At 41.2% G+C, this 18,958-nt stretch overlaps 1 non-coding gene across 1 annotated transcript; it reads left to right on the forward strand.

Annotated features, from left to right (window-relative positions):
• The first annotated feature begins 11,430 nt into the window (after nucleotides 1–11,430).
• TRNAY-AUA (transfer RNA tyrosine (anticodon AUA)) lies at nucleotides 11,431–11,513 on the forward strand. Its single transcript has one exon. It is a non-coding gene; the product is annotated as a tRNA-Tyr (tRNA).
• The last annotated feature ends 7,445 nt before the right edge of the window (nucleotides 11,514–18,958 follow it).

Below are 18,958 nucleotides of genomic sequence, written 5' to 3' on the forward strand. Positions count from 1 at the left end.
AGCAAATAGAGAAATAAGATAAAAGTGCTAGCTGGATTAGGCAAACACACTTCATAAAACTGCATTTTCTTTTCTATTCTCCCCCGTGTTACAAGCTTAACTGCTCCCTGTGTAATTTCTCTTAACCTGCTGTTCCTGGAAGAGAATTTCATCTACATGCTCTTTCTGTATTTTTTCCTAGTCTTTTCTTTCCCTTTTCTTAGATTTGTAACTGTTCCTTTACGTGCTCTATTTAGGCGCCATTAATCTCATTTGAGCTCCTTGTACCTGCTGCTGTTTTCTCCACACCTCATACTGTCTTTTCCCTCTTTCTCTCTTTCTCTGCGGTTGGTGGCTACTTTCCAAAGCGTCTGATGCCCCAATGTTCCTTCGTCTTGTTGTCAGACGTGAATTTGAAGAGCAACAAAATTAACAAGCCTTTACCACTCACACATGGCCGGAGTTTATACTTTAATTCAATGAGCAAAGAAAAGTGTGTTGCGGGGCCCCTACGAGCCAGGGTGCTTGCTTATTCATAATTAGGCATGCAGTCATTAGCCACAGCTCTGTTTATGGGTCACTGAGGTCAGTTTCAATAATTCCTCAAAAACCTAACCATGCAGTCCCCCCTAACTGTGTAGTTATTTTGCTTTACTGCTGTTTGTGTGATTAGCTGGGAGGAGCTCACGGCAGCATCCTCCCAATAAAAGTGTAGATGGACCGTTCCTTAACTCTTTCTTGCTTCACATACAGATGGCTTGAGGAGGTACAGGGGAGATGCAGGTCTAATAAACAGAATAGAATATCTGCACCAGGTGTGTTTCTCTGCATTGGTGTCCCATCACAGGCCCACCAGTGTATGTGTGATCTTTGACTCCTGCCAGTTCACAAGCAGTCGGCCAGGAAACGGTTTCAGCCTATCAACCACTGAGGAGATAAAGCCTTTGTATAAGGAATGAGGAAGCAATGAACACATTCAGCCTATCACAGGAGTAGCCCTGAGTGTTCCGAATTATAATTTCTTCATGTCACTGTACGTTATTGAGCCCAAGTAGCTCGCCGTGATCGTATAGTGGTTAGTACTCTGCGTTGTGGCCGCAGCAACCTCGGTTTTAATCCGAGTCACGGCATTGTGGTTGGCAATGTCACGACAGTTGGGTTTTTCCTTTACAGAATTCCCAAATGTACCAGTTGTTTTTGTAAAATGTCTATTAAAAACAGATCCTTTTCAATATTTAAACGATCTAACGACAAATTATTTAAACACACATGATTATAAGATGTAGGTATACTGTACTTACTGACATAAATTATCGTTCTTGAACATATTTGCGGTAAGGGGAGCGGGGCTCTCCCCCAGGCCAATCAGAATGCAGATGAATGCAGTTGCAGTTGAGTGACCTGTGTTGTGGCTGTCTACAGGGAATGCACATATGTAGCTGTCTCGCAGCCCAATCCAGACGTCAATTGAAGACAGGTTTTCATGCAAATAGAGCAGTAAGTGCAGAGAAATGCTCACTCTCTAAAAATGGCATTTATACAATAGTAAGATTAAATCCAACCTCACCAGTAGATAGGATTTATTAATAAATAAATAAAGCTTCTCCTCTCTGATATGGAATTACCCCCCAAAAAGTATAAGGGAATACCCAATGCTAACCTATGAGAGGGGCAGACCTCACAGTAGTGAAAAATGTAATAGACTGTTTGATACTACTAGGACATACAAACTACCACAGTACATGTCTTACCTTTTACTTACATAGAATGATGCCCCTAGGACTACTTAGGGCCTACCTTAGGGGTTACTGATATGCAATAAAATTGGAGTTTAAGGCTTGGCAAGTAGTTTTAAATGTCAAGTCGAAGTGGCAGTACACTGCAGCACAGGCACTGCAGTAGCAGGCTTGAGACAGGTTTGAAATGCTATTTCTTTGGGTGGCACAATCAGTCCCTGGGTATATGGTACACCACTCTACAAGGGGCTTTCAAGTAAATTAAATCTGTCAGTCAGGTATACTCCAATTATACACATGATTAGGGAAGAAGCACGTGCACTTCAGCACTGATTAGTAGCGATAAAGTGATCAGAGTCCTAAGGCCAACAAAAAGATACAGCAAAATGCGGAGGTGAAAAGCAATAAGGTGGGGTTGGGACCACCTTAAGAATGCAAGGTCTAACAAAAACGAACTAAGGATAACATGAGTAAAACATCAGGTTTCTCTACAGCATTTGGTGAGACAAGTGGGCCTTCTTTTATCTTCCATAAATGCAATCTTTCCCGAACCCCTTTATTATATAGCTCTTCAAGGAAAAAATATAAAGCACTTACAAAGGAGCCTCAAATACTCAAAGATGGTAGACTTCTGTAATATGGGCCATATACTAAAAGCAGCACGAAAACAGAGTGCAATAGGGTCCAAAAAACTTGAGTGGCCCATGAGAGTATGCATGCAAGCCTATGGTATTCCAAACTAGAGATATACGCATGCAATTTTTGTTTTTAGGAGAAAATGTGCCTGCTGAAAAAAACATTATTTTTAAAAAGTGCATTGCAGAATATCAGGAATGTGCTGTGGGACACCTTGAAAACTTGCATACAGAATATGTGCACACTCCTTACAGTCAGTTGTTGTGGCCGAGTGGTTAAGGCGATGGACTAGAAATCCATTGCGGTCTCCCCGCGCAGGTTCGAATCCTGCCCACAACGAGAATCTTTTTTACATCGGCTACAATTTCAGAAGTTAACCTTTAGTATTTCTTCCATGTCAGTTTTATAAATAGGTGGCTTATTTTGGTGTCACTATTGCCATATCACATATTTATTATCGCTCCCCCTTTCATATCTTTGCTATAACTCTCGTCCTTCATTAGCGCTGGTGCAAACGCTTCAAATTATTATACCCTGGCTCTCTCGGTCATACCTGTGCATGCACTTGAAACTTACTTTACCAATAAAAGAAGCAAATAGAGAAATAAAATAAAAGTGCTAGCTGGATTAGGCAAACACACTTCATAAAACTGCATTTTCTTTTCTATTCTCCCCCGTGTTACAAGCTTAACTGCTCCCTGTGTAATTTCTCTTAACCTGCTGTCCCTGGAAGAGAATTTCATCTACAAGCTCTTTCTGTGTTTTTTCCTAGTCTTTTCTTTCTCTTTTCTTAGATTTGTAACTGTTCCTTTACATGCTCTATTTAGGCGCCATTAATCTCATTTGAGCTCCTTGTACCTGCTGCTGTTTTCTCCACACCTCATACTGTCTTTTCCCTCTTTCTCTCTTTCACAGCGGTTGGTGGCTACTTTCCAAAGCGTCTGATGCCCCAATGTTCCTTCGTCTTGTTGTCAGACGTGAATTTGAAAAGCAACAAAATTAACAAGCCTTTACAACTCACACATGGCCGGAGTTTATACTTTAATTCAATGAGCTAAGAAAAGTGTGTTGCGGGGCCCCTACGAGCCATGGTGCTTGCTTCATCATAATTAGGCATGCAGTCATTAGCCACAGCTCTGATTATGGGTCACTGAGGTCAGTTTCAATAATTCCTCAAAAACCTAACCATGCAGTCCCCCCTAACTGTGTAGTTATCTTGCTTTACTGCTGTTTGTGTGATTAGCTGGGAGGAGCTCACGGCAGCATCCTCCCAATAAAATTGTAGATGGACCGTTCCTTAACTCTTTCTTGCTTCACATACAGATGGCTTGAGGAGGTACAGGGAGATGCAGGTCTAATAAACAGAATAGGATATCTGCGCCAGGTGTGTTTCTCTGCATTGGTGTCCCATCACAGGCCCACCAGTGTATGTGTGATCTTTGACTCCTGCCAGTTCACAAGCAGTCGGCCAGGAAACGGTTTCAGCCTATCAACCACTGAGGAGATAACGCCTTTGTATAAGGAATGAGGAAGCAATGAACACATTCAGCCTATCACAGGAGTAGCCCTGAGTGTTCCGAATTATAATTTCTTCATGTCACTGTACGTTATTGAGCCCAAGTAGCTCGCCGTGATCGTATAGTGGTTAGTACTCTGCATTGTGGCCGCAGCAACCTCGGTTCGAATCCGAGTCACGGCATTGTGGTTGGCAATGTCACGGCAGTTGGGTTTTTCCTTTACAGAATTCCCAAATGTACCAGTTGTTTTTGTAAAATGTCTATTAAAAACAGATCCTTTTCAATATTTAAACGATCTAACGACAAATTATTTAAACACACATGATTATAAGATGTAGGTATACTGTACTTACTGACATAAATTATCGTTCTTGAACATATTTGCGGTAAGGGGAGCGGAGCTCTCCCCCAGGCCAATCAGAATGCAGATGAATGCAGTTGCAGTTGAGTGACCTGTGTTGTGGCTGTCTACAGGGAATGCACATATGTAGCTGTCTCGCAGCCCAATCCAGACGTCAATTGAAGACAGGTTTTCATGCAAATAGAGCAGTAAGTGCAGAGAAATGCTCACTCTCTAAAAATGGCATTTATACAATAGTAAGATTAGATCCAACCTCACCAGTAGATAGGATTTATCAATAAATAAATAAAGCTTCTCCTCTCTGATATGGAATTACCCCCCAAAAAGTATAAGGGAATACCGAATGCTAACCAATGAGAGGGGCAGACCTCACAGTAGTGAAAAATGTAATAGACTGTTTGATACTACTAGGACATACAAACTACCACAGTACATGTCTTACCTTTTACTTACATAGCATGATGCCCCTAGGACTACTTAGTGCCTACCTTAGGGGTTACTGATATGTAATAAAATTGGAGTTTAAGGCTTGGCAAGTAGTTTTAAATGCCAAGTCGAAGTGGCAGTACACTGCAGCACAGGCACTGCAGTGGCAGGCTTGAGACAGGTTTGAAATGCTATTTCTTTGGGCGGCACAATCAGTCCCTGGGTATATGGTATACCACTTTACAAGGGGCTTTCAAGTAAATTAAATCTGTCAGTCAGGTATACTCCAATTATACACATGATTAGGGAAGAAGCACGTGCACTTCAGCACTGATTAGTAGCGATAAAGTGATCAGAGTCCTAAGGCCAACAAAAAGATACAGCAAAATGCGGAGGTGAAAAGCAATAAGGTGGGGTTGGGACCACCTTAAGAATGCAAGGTCTAACAAAAACGAACTAAGGATAACATGAGTAAAACATCAGGTTTCTCTACAGCATTTGGTGAGACAAGTGGGCCTTCTTTTATCTTCCATAAATGCAATCCTTCCCGGACCCCTTTATTATATAGCTCTTCAAGGAAAAAATATAAAGCACTTACAAAGGAGCCTCAAATACTCAAAGATGGTAGACTTCTGTAATATGGGCCATATACTAAAAGCAGCACGAAAACAGAGTGCAATAGGGTCCAAAAAACTTGAGTGACCCATGAGAGTATGCATGCAAGCCTATGGTATTCCAAACTAGAGATATACGCATGCAATTTTTGTTTTTAGGTGAGAATGTGCCTCCTGAAAAAAACATTATTTTTAAAAAGTGCATTGCAGAATATCAGGAATGTGCTGTGGGACACCTTGAAAACTTGCATACAGATTATGTGCACACCCCTTGCAGTCATTTGTTGTGTCCGAGTGGTTAAGGCGATGGACTAGAAAACCATTGGGGTCTACCCGCGCAGGTTCGAATCCTGCCGACAACGAGAATCTTTTTAACATCGGCTACAATTTCAGAAGTTAACCTTTAGTATTTCTTCCATGTCAGTTTTATAAATAGGTGGCTTATTTTGGTGTCACTATTGCCATATCACATATTTATTATCGCTCCCCCTTTCATATCTTTGCTATAACTCTCGTCCTTCATTAGCGCTGGTGCAAACGCTTCAAATTATTATACCCTGGCTCTCTCGGTCATACCTGTGCATGCACGTGAAACTTACTTTACCAATAAAAGAAGCAAATAGAGAAATAAAATAAAAGTGCTAGCTGGATTAGGCAAACACACTTCATAAAACTGCATTTTCTTTTCTATTCTCCCCCGTGTTACAAGCTTAACTGCTCCCTGTGTAATTTCTCTTAACCTGCTGTCCCTGGAAGAGAATTTCATCTACAAGCTCTTTCTGTGTTTTTTCCTAGTCTTTTCTTTCCCTTCTTAGATTTGAACTGTTCCTTTACGTGCTCTATTTATGCGCCATTAATCTCATTTGAGCTCCTTGTACCTGCTGCTGTTTTCTCCACACCTCATACTGTCTTTTCCCTCTTTCTCTCTTTCTCTGCAGTTGGTGGCTACTTTCCAAAGCGTCTGATGCCCCAATGTTCCTTCGTCTTGTTGTCAGACGTGAATTTGAAAAGCAACAAAATTAACAAGCCTTTACCACTCACACATGGCAGGAGTTTATACTTTCATTCAATGAGCTTAGAAAAGTGTGTTGTGGGGCCCCTACGAGCCATGGTTCTTGCTTCATCATAATTAGGCATGCAGTCATTAGCCACAGCTCTGATTATGGGTCACTGAGGTCAGTTTCAATAATTCCTCAAAAACCTAACCATGCAGTCCCCCCTAACTGTGTAGTTATCTTGCTTTACTGCTGTTTGTGTGATTAGCTGGGAGGAGCTCACGGCAGCATCCTCCCAATAAAAGTGTAGATGGACCGTTCCTTAACTCTTTCTTGCTTCACATACAGATGGCTTGAGGAGGTACAGGGGAGATGCAGGTCTAATAAACAGAATAGAATATCTGCGCCAGGTGTGTTTCTCTGCATTGGTGTCCCATCACAGGCCCACCAGTGTATGTGTGATCTTTGACTCCTGCCAGTTCACAATCAGGCGGCCAGGAAACGGTTTCAGCCTATCAACCACTGAGGAGATAAAGCCTTTGTATAAGGAATGAGGAAGCAATGAACACATTCAGCCTATCACAGGAGTAGCCCTGAGTGTTCCGAATTATAATTTCTTCATGTCACTGTATGTTATTGAGCCCAAGTAGCTCGCTGTGATCAGATAGTGGTTAGTACTCTGCGTTGTGGCCGCAGCAACCTCGGTTCGAATCCGAGTCACGGCATTGTGGTTGGCAATGTCACGGCAGTTTGGTTTTTCCTTTACAGAATTCCCAAGTGTACCAGTTGTTTTTGTAAAATGTCTATTAAAAACAGATCCTTTTCAATATTTAAACAATCTAACGACAAATTATTTAAACACACATGATTATAAGATGTAGGTATACTGTACTTACTGACATAAATTATCGTTCTTGAACATATTTGCGGTAAGGGGAGCGGAGCTCTCCCCCAGGCCAATCAGAATGCAGATGAATGCAGTTGCAGTTGAGTGACCTGTGTTGTGGCTGTCTACAGGGAATGCACATATGTAGCTGTCTCGCAGCCCAATCCAGACGTCAATTGAAAACAGGTTTTCATGCAAATGTAGCAGTAAGTGCAGAGAAATGCTCACTCTCTAAAAATGGCATTTATACAATAGTAAGATTAAATCCAACCTCACCAGTAGATAGGATTTATCAATAAATAAATAAAGCTTCTCCTCTCTGATATGGAATTACCCCCCAAAAAGTATAAGGGAATACCCAATGCTAACCAATGAGAGGGGCAGATCTCACAGTAGTTAAAAATGTAATAGACTGTTTGATACTACTAGGACATACAAACTACCACAGTAAATGTCTTACCTTTTACTTACATAGCATGATGCCCCTAGGACTACTTAGGGCCTACCTTAGGGGTTACTGATATGTAATAAAATTGGAGTTTAAGGCTTGGCAAGTAGTTTTAAATGCCAAGTCGAAGTGGCAGTACACTGCAGCACAGGCACTGCAGTAGCAGGCTTGAGACAGGTTTGAAATGCTATTTCTTTGGGCGGCACAATCAGTCCCTGGGTATATGGTATACCACTTTACAAGGGGCTTTCAAGTAAATTAAATCTGTCAGTCAGGTATACTCCAATTATACACATGATTAGGGAAGAAGCACGTGCACTTCAGCACTGATTAGTAGAGATAAAGTGATCAGAGTCCTAAGGCCAACAAAAAGATACAGCAAAATGCGGAGGTGAAAAGCAATAAGGTGGGGTTGGGACCACCTTAAGAATGCAAGGTCTAACAAAAACGAACTAAGGATAACATGAGTAAAACATCAGGTTTCTCTACAGCATTTGGTGAGACAAGTGGGCCTTCTTTTATCTTCCATAAATGCAATCTTTCCCGGACCCCTTAATTATATAGCTCTTCAAGGAAAAAATATAAACCACTTACAAAGGAGCCTCAAATACTCAAAGATGGTAGACTTCTGTAATACGGGCCATAGACTAAAAGCAGCACGAAAACAGAGTGCAATAGGGTACAAAAAACTTGAGTGACCCATGAGAGTATGCATGCAAGCCTATGGTATTCCAAACTAGAGATATACGCATGCAATTTTTGTTTTTAGGAGAAAATGTGCCTGCTGAAAAAAACATTATTTTTAAAAAGTGCATTGCAGAATATCAGGAATTTGCTGTGGGACACCTTAAAAACTTGCATACAGATTATGTGCAAATGCTTTACAGTCAGTTGTTGTGGCCGAGTGGTTAAGGCGATGGACTAGAAATCCATTGGGGTCTCCCCGCGTAGGTATGAATCCTGCCGACAACGAGAATCTTTTTAACATCGGCTACAATTTCAGAAGATAACCTTTAGTATTTCTTCCATGTCAGTTTTATAAATAGGTGGCTTATTTTGGTGTCACTATTGCCATATCACATATTTATTATCGCTCCCCCTTTCATATCTTTGCTATAACTCTCGTCCTTCATTAGCGCTGGTGCAAACGCTTCAAATTATTATACCCTGGCTCTCTCGGTCATACCTGTGCATGCACTTGAAACTTACTTTACCAATAAAAGAAGCAAATAGAGAAATAAAATAAAAGTGCTAGCTGGATTAGGCAAACACACTTCATAAAACTGCATTTTCTTTTCGATTCTCCCCCGTGTTACAAGCTTAACTGCTCCCTGTGTAATTTCTCTTAACCTGCTGTTCCTAGAAGAGAATTTCATTTACAAGCTCTTTCTGTGTTTTTTCCTAGTCTTTTCTTTCCCTTTTCTTAGATTTGTAACTGTTCCTTTACGTGCTCTATTTAGGCGCCATTAATCTCATTTGAGCTCCATGTACCTGCTGCAGTTTTCTCCACACCTCATACTGTCTTTTCCCTCTTTCTCTCTTTCTCTGCGGTTGGTGGCTACTTTCCGAAGCGTCTGATGCCCCAATGTTCCTTCATCTTGTCGTCAGACGTGAATTTGAAAAGCAACAAAATTAACAAGCTTTTACCACTCACACATGGCAGAAGTTTATACTTTAATTCAATGAGCTAAGAAAAGTGTGTTGTGGGGCCCCTACGAGCCATGGTGCTTGCTTCATCATAATTAGGCATGCAGTCATTAGCCACAGCTCTGATTATGGGTCACTGAGGTCAGTTTCAATAATCCCTCAAAAACCTTACCATGCAGTCCCCCCTAACTGTGTAGTTATCTTGCTTTACTGCTGTTTGTGTGATTAGCTGGGAGGAGCTCACGGCAGCATCCTCCCAATAAAAGTGTAGATGGACCGTTCCTTAACTCTTTCTTGCTTCACATACAGATGGCTTGAGGAGGTACAGGGGAGATGCAGGTCTAATAAACAGAATAGAATATCTGCGCCAGGTGTGTTTCTCTGCATTGGTGTCCCATCACAGGCCCACCAGTGTATGAGTGATCTTTGACTCCTGCCAGTTCACATGCAGGCGGCCAGGAAACGGTTTCAGCCTATCAACCACTGAGGAGATAAAGCCTTTGTATAAGGAATGAGGAAGCAATGAACACATTCAGCCTATCACAGGAGTAGCCCTGAGTGTTCCGAATTATAATTTCTTCATGTCACTGTATGTTATTGAGCTCAAGTAGCTCGCCGTGATCGTATTGCGGTTAGTACTCTGCGTTGTGGCCGCAGCAACCTCGGGTCGAATCCGAGTCACGGCATTGTGGTTGGCAATGTCACGGCAGTTGGGTTTTTCCTTTACAGAATTCCCAAATGTACCAGTTGTTTTTGTACAATGTCTATTAAAAACAGATCCTTTTCAATATTTAAACGATCTAACGACAAATTATTTAAACACACATGATTATAAGAGGCAGGTATACTGTACTTACTGACATAAATTATCGTTCTTGAACATATTTGCGGTAAGGGGAGCGGAGCTCTCCCCCAGGCCAATCAGAATGCAGATGAATGCAGTTGCAGTTGAGTGACCTGTGTTGTGGCTGTCTACAGGGAATGCACATATGTAGCTGTCTCGCAGCCCAATCCAGACGTCAATTGAAGACAGGTTTTGATGCAAATAGAGCAGTAAGTGCAGAGAAATGCTCACTCTCTAAAAATGGCATTTATACAATAGTAAGATTAAATCCAACCTCACCAGTAGATAGGATTTATCAATAAATAAATAAAGCTTCTCCTCTCTGATATGGAATTACCCCCAAAAAAGTATAAGGGAATACTCAATGCTAACCTATGAGAGGGGCAGACCTCACAGTAGTGAAAAATGTAATAGACTGTTTGATACTACTAGGACATACAAACTACCACAGTACATGTCTTACCTTTTACTTACATAGCATGATGCCCCTAGGACTACCTAGGGCCTACCTTAGGGGTTACTGATATGTAATAAAATTGGAGTTTAAGGCTTGGCAAGTAGTTTTAAATGCCAAGTCGAAGTGGCAGTACACTGCAGCACAGGCACTGCAGTAGCAGGCTTGAGACTGGTTAGAAATGCTATTTCTTTGGGCGGCACAATCAGTCCCTGGGTATATGGTATACCACTTTACAAGGGGCTTTCAAGTAAATTAAATATGTCAGTCAGGTATACTCCAATTATACACATGATTAGGGAAGAAGCACGTGCACTTCAGCACTGATTAGTAGCGATAAAGTGATCAGAGTCCTAAGGCCAACAAAAAGATACAGCAAAATGCGGAGGTGAAAAGCAATAAGGTGGGGTTGGGACCACCTTAAGAATGCAAGGTCTAACAAAAACGAACTAAGGATAACATGAGTAAAACATCAGGTTTCTCTACAGCATTTGGTGAGACAAGTGGGCCTTCTTTTATCTTCCATAAATGCAATCTTTCCCGGACCCCTTTATTATATAGCTCTTCAAGGAAAAAATATAAAGCACTTACAAAGGAGCCTCAAATACTCAAAGATGGTAGACTTCTGTAATATGGGCCATATACTAAAAGCAGCACGAAAACAGAGTGCAATAGGGTCCAAAAAACTTGAGTGACCCATGAGAGTATGCATGCAAGCCTATGGTATTCCAAACTAGAGATATACGCATGCAATTTTTGTTTTTAGGAGAGAATGTGCCTGCTGAAAAAAACATTATTTTGAAAAAGTGCATTGCAGAATATCAGGAATTTGCTGTGGGACACCTTGAAAACTTGCATACAGATTATGTGCACATGCCTCAAAGTCAGTTGTTGTGGCCGAGTGGTTAAGGCGATGGACTATAAAATCCATTGGGGTCTCCCCGCGCAGGTTCGAATCCTGCTGACAACGAGAATCTTTTTAACATCGGCTACAATTTCAGAAGTTAACCTTTAGTATTTCTTCCATGTCAGTTTTATAAATAGGTGGCTTATTTTGGTGTCACTATTGCCATATCACATATTTATTATCGCTCCTCCTTTCATATCTTTGCTATAACTCTCATCCTTCATTAGCGCTGGTGCAAACGCTTCAAATTATAATACCCTGGCTCTCTCGGTCATACCTGTGCATGCACTTGAAACTTACTTTACCAATAAAAGAAGCAAATAGAGAAATAAAATAAAAGTGCTAGCTGGATTAGGCAAGCACACTTCATAAAACTGCATTTTCTTTTCTATTCTCCCCCGTGTTACAAGCTAAACTGCTCCCTGTGTAATTTCTCTTAACCTGCTGTTCCTGGAAGAGAATTTCATCTACTAGCTCTTTCTGTGTTTTTTCCTAGTCTTTTCTTTCCCTTTTCTTAGATTTGTAACTGTTCCTTTACGTGCTCTATTCAGGCGCCATTAATCTCATTTGAGCTCCTTGTACCTGCTGCTGTTTTCTCCACACCTCATACTGCCTTTTCCCTCTTTCTCTCTTTCTCTGCGGTTGGTGGCTACTTTCCAAAGCGTCTGATGCCCCAATGTTCCTTCGTCTTGTTGTCAGACGTGAATTTGAAAAGCAACAAAATTAACAAGCCTTTACCACTCACACATGGCAGAAGTTTATACTTTAATTCAATGAGCTAAGAAAAGTGTGTTGTGGGGCCCCTACGAGCCATGGTGCTTGCTTCATCATAATTAGGCATGCAGTCATTAGCCACAGCTCTGATTATGGGTCACTGAGGTCAGTTTCAATAATTCCTCAAAAACCTAACCATGCAGTCCCCCCTAACTGTGTAGTTATCTTGCTTTACTGCTGTTTGTGTGATTAGCTGGGAGGAGCTCACGGCAGCATCCTCCCAATAAAAGTGTAGATGGACCGTTCCTTAACTCTTTCTTGCTTCACATACAGATGGCTTGAGGAGGTACAGGGGAGATGCAGGTCTAATAAACAGAATAGAATATCTGCGCCAGGTGTGTTTCTCTGCATTGGTGTCCCATCACAGGCCCACCAGTGTATGTGTGTTCTTTGACTCCTGCCAGTTCACAAGCAGGCGGCCAGGAAACGGTTTCAGCCTATCAACCACTGAGGAGATAAAGCCTTTGTATAAGGAATGAGGAAGCAATGAACACATTCAGCCTATCACAGCAGTAGCCCTGAGTGTTCTGAATTATAATTTCTTCATGTCACTGTGCGTTATTGAGCCCAAGTAGCTCGCCGTGATCGTATAGCGGTTAGTACTCTGCGTTGTGGCCGCAGCAACCTTGGTTTTAATCCGAGTCACGGCATTGTGGTTGGCAATGTCACTGCAGTTGGGTTTTTCCTTTACAGAATTCCCAAATGTACCAGTTGTTTTTGTAAAATGTCTATTAAAAACAGATCCTTTTCAATAGTTAAATGATCTAACGACAAATTATTTAAACACACATGATTATAAGATGTAGGTATACTGTACTTACTGACATAAATTATCATTCTTGAACATATTTGCGGTAAGGGGAGCGGAGCTCTCCCCCAGGCCAATCAGAATGCAGATGAATGCAGTTGCAGTTGAGTGACCTGTTTTGTGGCTATCTACAGGGAATGCACATATGTAGCTGTCTCGCAGCCCAATCCAGATGTCAATTGAAGACAGGTTTTCATGCAAATAGAGCAGTAAGTGCAGAGAAATGCTCACTCTCTAAAAATGGCATTTATACAATAGTAAGATTAAATCCAACCTCACCAGTAGATAGGATTTATCAATAAATAAATAAGGCTTCTCCTCTCTGATATGGAATTACCCCCCAAAAAGTATAAGGGAATACCCAATGCTAACCTATGAGAGGGGCAGACCTCACAGTAGTGAAAAATGTAATAGACTGTTTGATACTACTAGGACATACAAACTACAACAGTACATGTCTTACCTTTTACTTACATAGCATGATGCCCCTAGGACTACTTAGGGCCTACCTTAGGGGTTACTGATAAGTAATAAAATTGGAGTTTAAGGCTTGGCAAGTAGTTTTAAATGCCAAGTCGAAGTGGCAGTACACTGCAGCACAGGCACTGCAGTAGCAGGCTTGAGACAGGTTTGAAATGCTATTTCTTTGGGCGGCACAATCAGTCCCTGGGTATATGGTATACCACTTTACAAGGGGCTTTCAAGTAAATTAAATCTGTCAGTCAGGTATACTCCAATTATACACATGATTAGGGAAGAAGCACGTGCACTTCAGCACTGATTAGTAGCGATACAGTGATCAGAGTCCTAAGGCCAACAAAAAGATACAGCAAAATGCGGAGGTGAAAAGCAATAAGGTGGGGTTGGGACCACCTTAAGAATGCAAGGTCTAACAAAAACGAACTAAGGATAACGTGAGTAAAACATCAGGTTTCTCTACAGCATTTGGTGAGACAAGTGGGCCTTCTTTTATCTTCCATAAATGCAATCTTTCCCGGACCCCTTTATTATATAGCTCTTCAAGGAAAAAATATAAAGCACTTACAAAGGAGCCTCAAATACTCAAAGATGGTAGACTTCTGTAATATGGGCCATATACTAAAAGCAGCACGAAAACAGAGTGCAATAGGGTCCAAAAAACTTGAGTGACCGATGAGAGTATGCATGCAAGCCTATGGTATTCCAAACTAGAGATATACGCATGCAATTTTTGTTTTTAGGAGAGAATGTGCCTGCTGAAAAAAACTTTTTTTTAAAAAAGTCCATTGCAGAATATCAGGAATTTGCTATGGGACACTTTGAAAACTTGCATACAGATTATGTGCACAAGCCTTACAGTCAGTTGTGGCCAAGTGGTTAAGGCGATGGACTAGAAATCCATTGGGGTCTCCCAGCGCAGGTTCGAATCCTGCCGACAACGAGAATCTTTTTAACATCGGCTACAATTTCAGAAGTTAATCTTTAGTATTTCTTCCATGTCAGTTTTATAAATAGGTGGCTTATTTTGGTGTCACTATTGCCATATCACATATTTATTATCGCTCCCCCTTTCATATCTTTGCTATAACTCTCGTCCTTCATTAGCACTGGTGCAAACGCTTCAAATTATTATACCCTGGCTCTCTCGGTCATACCTGTGCATGCACTTGAAACTTACTTTATGAATAAAAGAAGCAAATAGAGAAATAAAATAAAAGTGCTTGCTGAATTAGGCAAACACACTTCATAAAACTGCGTTTTCTTTTCTGTTCTCCCCCGTGTTACAAGCTTAACTGCTCCCTGTGTAATTTCTCTTAACCTGCTGTTCCTGGAAGAGAATTTCATCTACAAGCTCTTTCTGTATTTTTTCCTAGTCTTTTCTTTCCCTTTTCTTAGATTTGTAACTGTTCCTTTACGGGCTCTATTTAGGCGCCATTAATCTCATTTGAGCTCCTTGTACCTGCTGCTGTTTTCTCCACACCTCATACTGTCTTTTCCCTCTTTCTCTCTTTCTCTGCGGTTGGTGGCTACTTTCCAAAGCGTCTGATGCCCCAATGTTCCTTCGTCTTGTTGTCAGACGTGAATTTGAAAAGTAACAAAATTAACAAGCCTTTACCACTCACACATGGCAGGAGTTTATACTTTAATTCAATGAGCTAAGAAAAGTGTGTTGTGGGGCCCCTACGAGCCATGGTGCTTGCTTCATCATAATTAGGCATGCAGTCATTAGCCACAGATCTGATTATGGGTCACTGAGGTCAGTTTCAATAATTCCTCAAAAACCTAACCATGCAGTCCCCCCTAACTGTGTAGTTATTTTGCTTTACTGCTGTTTGTGTGATTAGCTGGGAGGAGCTCACGGCAGCATCCTCTCAATAAAAGTGTAGATGGACCGTTCCTTAACTCTTTCTTGCTTCGCATACAGATGGCTTGAGGAGGTACAGGGGAGATGCAGGTCTAATAAACAGAATAGAATATCTGCGCCAGGTGTGTTTCTCTGCATTGGTGTCCCATCACAGGCCCACCAGTGTATGTGTGATCTTCGACTCCTGCCAGTTCACAAGCAGGCGGCCAGGAAACGGTTTCAGCCTATCAACCACTGAGGAGATAAAGCCTTTGTATAAGGAATGAGGAAGCAATGAACACATTCAGCCTATCACAGGAGTAGCCCCGAGTGTTCTGAATTATTTTATTTATTTATTTATTTAAAATCTTTATTTCGGCAAAATAGCCATAAAAGACACATATATATACATACATAAAACAGTACGAATTAGATTCCAGTTTTCAATTCATAAAAAAGAAACGTACATAAGCGTTTTTACTAAGAAGGGTCACCAATCAACAATCTCCTTATAAACGTTTTAACAGTAAAAAAGTTCATTTTAGCGTGATTCAATTTAGCAACAGAAGTGCACAACAGGGTATACCTCCTTGGAGAATCTGACACATTTACTCAAAGCATTTGACCCAATTTTTTGCGACTGAAGAAAACTGATGTTAAAAATCTGCCAATACTAAACACAATGAACTGGGCAGTATTCGTTTTAACAATCCTATATGCAGTATGACAACTTCTAGTTCCTAGGAGAGCACACATAGGTTTTAGCCATTTTTTCCGTGCTTTTATGTAAGCATTGCATACAAAAAGCATGTGAATTTCATTCTCCAAACAGGAGGCAGAGCACATAGGACATGTTCTGTTATTATCAATTGTACATGCCTTATTTTTCTTTGACCATCGTTCTAGATTGGAAGATAACATAAGATTCCCGTATCTGAATTTCAGATAGAGGGTCTTGGCCACAGGAGGCTCAACCTCATCCAGAAATGTTTCAAAACAAGGTTCATCTTTAAACAATAGGAATTCTTTAGTTAGGGTCCCAGTTCTGCTCTCGTGTACAACCTTGTTATTCATGTAGGACCAAAAAACTCTCTTCACCATGGTTTTTGCAGATGGTGGCAGGTTCTCAGGGTGTTCCCAAAAAGAGTACAACCCCAACAGTTTAAACCATTTTTGTATATGCCCAAATCATAGAATGGAGTTAAAAGTGTCGAGGTTTAATACCTCTTGAAGACTATTCCTATAGTCCAACAATTCTGGGGTGGACCAAACTCTGATCCAGAACATCAAGGGTCTTAAAATTGTAAAGTGATCAGTGCGTTTAAAATTTAGGTCTAGTTGGAGAGGGATTAGGGGGGTGCTAGTAGGAACCCTTACAACAGATCCCATAAATTTGTTATCCAATCCTTGGAAGCACTCTTTGGCCCAGGGACCCCAGATTTCAGCCCCGTATAGAGAGGCAGATTGGATTTTAAATTTAAAGAGTTCAAGAGCAGGTGTTGCACTCTTACTCATACTAGCATTCAATTTACTCATTATAGGTTTGGCATTTTGAGCATATACCACCCTACTCTTCTCAATTTGGGCCTTCCATGTTAACTTTGAGTCGATTGCCACCCCCAAGTAAGAAAAGTTGTCAACGACTCCCAGAGTTTGTCCATTTAGATCCCTCTATCTGGTCTGCTAGGGTTTAATGCCATACATTTAGTTTTGCTAGTGTTTATTTCCAGGCCTTTTTTTTCACAATAGCCACTAAATGAGTTTAAGAGTATCTGGAGGCCCCTCTTGGTCTGAGATATAAGGATGGTATCATCTGCGAAGAGCAACGCAGGTACTCTCTCTCCATTTAGCTGGGGTGAATCGTTGATACAGGCATTTAGATGTTCAGGAATATCATTAACAAATATAGAAAATAGAGTGGGGGCCAGGACACAACCCTGACGAACGCCGCGCTCGATTGGAATGTCGCGATACAATTCGCCATTTGGTCCCCATCTAATGTTGGCATGGTTTCTAGCATGTAACTCAATTATTTGGCTTAACAGACACCCTGGCATCCCGGCTTTTTTCAAGGAACCCCAGAGCAGATTTCTAGGAACAAGATCAAATGCAGCTCTAAGGTCGACAAATGCTACATACAAATGACCTTTCCTAATATGTACATACTTCCAGTATATACAACAGAATCTGAAGACCTGGTCTAATGTACTGGTCTTAGACCTAAAGCCTGCCTGAAATTTAGTAAAAATCTGTGACTCCTCCAGCCAATCATTCATTCTAAATAACAGATGCTTGGCATAGAGTTTCTGCAGGGTGTCCATTAAGCTAATGGGCCTATAATTAGAGGGATCAGACTTGCTACCCTTTTTAAAAATTAGTACCACTTCTGCTGCACGCCAGCTTTCAGGAAACGAACAATCAACAGATAAAACATTAAATAAACAATTAATATAAGGAGCCCAAACTTCGATTGCATGTTTATAAAGGTCACCAGGTATTTTATCCGGACTAGGGGCTTTACTGCTTTTTAGTTCGTTAATTGCCTTCATTGTTTCTTCCAATGTGAAATCAAGGCATTCAGGAGCTGGGGGTGACCATGAATCCTCAACAGCAGCACTGTCATATTGTTTATACAGGGATGTGAAGTGGTTTACCCATGTTAATTCATCCAAGAAAGTATCCTTAACTGCTCTTCCTGCATGCCCCCCATTGGCAACCAACCTCCAAAAGCCAACATTATCGTTTATTTTGGCAGCAGCCAACATATCTGCCCACAGAAGCTCTTCCCAGGCTTTTTTGGAATCCTTTACGACGTGCTTGTATTCTTCCCTTGCAAGTTTGACATCCAATTTAGAACCCTCTTTGATTGCAGTCAGAAGTTTCCTTTTGGCCATCTTACACGAACGATCAAACCAAAGCTTCCCATGGCAACCCATCCTTATATTTTGCTGATGCTTCTTTGGCATTTTAGACATGTGAATCTTGAGCTTGTCAAAGAAGATTTTGTGCAATTCAGCAAAATGCGCATAGTTCTCAATTAGGAGAGGATAGCCAGCTATGGGGCCAAAGATCGAATCAAAGAGAGAATAAACGGCTGCAAGGGTTTTGCCATCTGATAGCAGGTGCGGCCATTTTAGAGCACGTCTGTTGTTATTGATGTGTACATTTTCACATAGTGCATCTGCAGCTTCATTGGGCATAGAATCACTGAACATGTGTGCTTCAATATGGAGTTCCAGGGGAAAATGATCACTCTCAACCCTGTTAAATACTCTAAAGTCCACCATAAAGTGCCAGATGCTCAATGATACAACAATAAAATCAAGCCTACTTTCAGACTTTACAAAGGTTGGCTGTTTGGATAGGTCAGAAGGAAAGCGACCATTGCAGGCTCGCATACCGTGGTCGACTGTTATCCTTAGAAGTTGGACTGCTAGGGTAGTGCACTTAACGTGTTTGACAGTCTCGAGCTGGGGGATATTATAGGCATAGTCTTCATCCTCGAGGGCTTCAGTAATGCCAAGTATCGGCTCGAAATTACAATTTAGGTCCCCCCCCAAAATTACTGGGACATCACCAACTACTGTTTTTAGAAAGGAATCC

The sequence above is a fragment of the Lissotriton vulgaris genome, unplaced genomic scaffold, assembly GCF_964263255.1.
Source record: "Lissotriton vulgaris unplaced genomic scaffold, aLisVul1.2 SCAFFOLD_301, whole genome shotgun sequence".
NCBI lineage: Eukaryota > Metazoa > Chordata > Amphibia > Caudata > Salamandridae > Lissotriton > Lissotriton vulgaris.